Here is a 3,950-nt window from a genome sequence, read left to right on the forward strand (position 1 = left end):
CTTAGCAAGTTACCTTGCGATTATTATCAGAATCACTGTCGTCGTCATCTTCCTCATCATTGTCTGGCTCAAGAGGGCGGTCCTTGTCGCGATCTTGGCCGCGTTGTTTGCCGCCATTTCTATGCTTGTTCTTGTTGCTACCGCTGTTTCCCTTGAAGTCGCGGTCTTTGTTATTCTTGCCGTGACATCCATTGCCACCTGTGTTTGAGCTCTGGTACGGGTGCTCGCGCTTCGAGTTACCCTTGAAGGCGACGCTAGCAGGAAGCACTGTATCAGCCTTTACTTGTCCATCTCGCCATTCGTTTTGAAGGCCTCGGCATTGACGAATGTTGTGGCGTGGGCGAGCCCAGTACGAGCGGACATTGGCGTTGTCACGGCCTTGATCATGTGCCACAGGAGGCCCGGTAGTCACTAAAGCGCTCTCACCCTTGGTTGCAGAGGTCTCTGGTGTGCCTTTGGTCAAGGTGTAGCACTCTTGAACTTGAAGATCGTGAACCTTGCCTTCGATGCTCTACTTAAGAGCTTCATACGGGATATACTTCCGCTGGCCCTTCCAGATGCGGAGATCAACATGGGCATCGAGTGGAACAGGTAGATAGATTTCTGTCCATCGGTCATCAGCGATTCGGTGGCTTCTGACCCGGCTTTCATCGCGTTCTCTAGCTTAAGAAAGAACTCAGTTTAGTCGGAGCCTTCCTCATACTTGATATCCAACAAGTAGTGTTGAATGAAGTATGGATCACCATGAAAGGCTGTTCCCTCATACTTCTGGCATTGTAGTTGAATATCTCTTAGGATGTCGTGAGATTTTTGACCAGCCGCACGTGCATGATGTACATCGTTTTTATCAAGAAGGCTTTGGTATTGGCTTCTTGTCGACGGCGCTCGGTCTGGCTAAGAGGCTGGCGCTTCTCTTTCCGGCGGTTTGCGTGCCCGGCGAGTCTCACGATGGTTAAATGATCGAACAACCGGGAGGTCCTTTCTCTTGATTGACGTATCGGAGCTGGCTCCAGAGTCTTCGTCCGCGTCCGAGGGCAGCTTGATCTCGTCGTCGCTCTCGTCGTTCTTGGTAGCGTTGGCATGCCGTTCATCGATGGCTTTAGACATATAGCTGCCGCTGTCTTCACGCTCGTCTTCAGACACGCCATCGTAGTCAGGCTGCTTCAAGTAGCCGAGTCGGCGCTTGGCATCTAGTGCTGCGCACACACGGGTCTTCCAGACGTCGAAGTTCTCGGCGCTAATGAGGCATCGGAAGTCGGCGCTTGAACCTTGGCTTGGCTTCATAACCTATAGCCCCATAGGCAGGTCGAGAAGAAGAAGAGAGAAGAAGAATCTACTTGAAGGCGTCAAAAGACGAAATTAGCACTTAACCCATGTAGCCCGAGCTCTATTCTGTATTATACCTAACAAGTGTTTGACTTAATTAACATATTGCTGTTAGCTCGGTAAAATTAATCCGCTGCAAGCCGTTCGGCATGAGAAGTGTCTTAGACGCTGTGAACTCGGACATAGCTGATGTTTTGGTTGCCAAAAATGCAACAATGTACCCACCCGCTGTACGGTTTCTCTGTTTTATTGGCTTAAAAATGATGTGCAGCTAACGATGTCTGTAATAAAAAAACTTCGATTATTAGTATCCCCCGGGATCCGATAGCAAAACAGTTTTGGCGCCAGAATGACTGGTCGCGCCAAAGGTTTGTCAGCGCGTTCCCACACCAACTTTTCGGCCAGTTCTATACTGAAGAAGAACTAGGATAGAACTTGACCGAAATGTTGATGTGGAAAGGCATAGAGCTGCTGACAGGCAAAAGGAGGTATTTATTCCAATGCGGCATTAGAAACGAATACTTCGCTAACTAACATCGGCATGCTCTTACACATATTCGCTGCGTTTACGCTTACGGAACCGAATATTCTTCCTCAGGTGAGCAGGTATGGCAGTGCCGTTTGCCCAAGAGTCATGCCAAATTTGATCGCATGTGAGTCGGTTTCCTGCTTCGTATCGGCGCACGCAGTTGCAGAGGGGTAAGTATCTATCGTGCAGCTCCTCACAGGCCTCGCGAAAAAAAAACAGCTCTCAAACCATTAAGGTTTTGGTGGAGCCATAGCAGAACAAACCTTGCATAGGTGCTGACGTCGCATGTCCTTATATTTTCTCTCTTGCTGTTGTAGCTGGTGCTCGAGTCGAGGCAGTGGGATCGAGGCCAAGTCTTCTGCTTGCTTACTACTAGCCAAACTTGTCGCGGTGAGTGCTAATAATTCGACATGTAAGAGACGCATGTACTCTACATGACTTGGTGCTGGTTTGCCATCTTTTCGCATTTTTATCTTATGCACGATTAAGCCGTTCACCATGGCCATGTCGACGAACCCGAACAAAAGATGCCGGTACTACTTCTTGAAGGCAACGCATCGCTGGATGGAATACCTTTGGAGACGTAGCTGGTCGTTGGCGGTCAACGCCCCCCATTCCACTATGATAATCGGCAAGTAACTTAGGACATGGCACCACTTGAGATATCGCAGACCCCTTCTCCTTTCTGCTGACGGTGGTTGCCGTGGTAGCACAGCCGGTAGCAATTAGATTCACAGGTTTCGAGTCCATCCAGGACACAGCAACCAGGTCTGATGATCCTTGGACTGGGCAATACGATAAGTTCCTCGGGGCATCGACACGGGCCGCTTTTTCTGTGTGAACGCGAATCCAGCTGGCCACCCGAGACGGTCGCTTCGATGAGCTCCGACGTAGTAATACCCTTTCTCCAACAGCGTGATCGCAAGTGCGCACGATGAGTAGAAGTTATCCGCAATTACAAGACGTTTTTCCTGCTGCCCATCCAGAGCTTTGGAGACGTTGCGAATGAGCGCTTTCTGTGCGACACCTTTCGCTTTATACTTGGCTACGTGTTGCTCTGCAGGCGTCTGTGCCCTCTTCGACTCGTCCGAGGCACCCATGTAAATCTCAATGCTGAACCATACAGAACACCAAACACAATAGTCAGCTAACTCTGTATCCGACAGAAAATGCCATTCTGTATCATCCAGAACAAGCATATCAGCATAGCTTATGCTGTATCGTGCAGAGTAAATAGTCTGTATCATACCGAATACGCACCGAGAACCATACCCGGATTCCGCACAGCAGGTCATGTACACCTTTGTCCCGTACTTGTGCGGTTTGTCCTTGTTGTAGACGCGTACGGGATTGAACTTACTTCGGTTAGGAATGGTCCCCTCGTCGAAGCTAATGCGCGCTCTAAGTCCATACCCTCGGCGAAACGTCTTCTCCAGTGTCTGCAATACAGGTCGCGCTTTCCACGCCTTGTCATTCGTAGCTGCGCCCGCGGCAGAGCTCTGCAAATGGAGGTATCGCATGATGGTACTAAACGATCCCGAGACATGTATCTGTTGAACGTTCCTCGGGGTATAGATCCATCTTCCTGTGTCCGCCGGTGCTTGGCGAGACCATCCGCGTGACTGCACAACGACCGCGCTATCCGCAGACCCATCACGTGCAAAATTTCGCAAGTCTTTATCGATCTTGTCTTCGTCAGTTTCTCCACCAATGCTTCTAGTGGTTGTACTGTCTTCGGGGAGTCATTTGCGCAAGGCTCAAGCTGCTTAAAGTAGAAAAAACATACCCAACGGCTAATTGGCGAAGGCGGCGGCAGACCTGGTGGGCCCCCATGTCCCGTTGTATAAGTTACTTGCTTCATCAAGTTGTAGGTCGCCTGTACTCCGGATTATACAGAATTACAAACATGTTAGAAAAACAACCAGGCACAGCATATAAAGAGGTAGCTGAAAGTATCTGTATGATACTATCTTACCACAATGGGTTTGATCATAGATCTCCCAACCAGAAGCAGCCATCGTTCGCATAGTAATATCATCCTGTGCTAATTCGCTGCTGTGGTCTTCAAACTCGTCATCTGATTCCACCTCGCTTT

The sequence above is a fragment of the Phytophthora infestans genome, genomic scaffold, assembly GCF_000142945.1.
Source record: "Phytophthora infestans T30-4 supercont1.3 genomic scaffold, whole genome shotgun sequence".
NCBI lineage: Eukaryota > Oomycota > Peronosporomycetes > Peronosporales > Peronosporaceae > Phytophthora > Phytophthora infestans.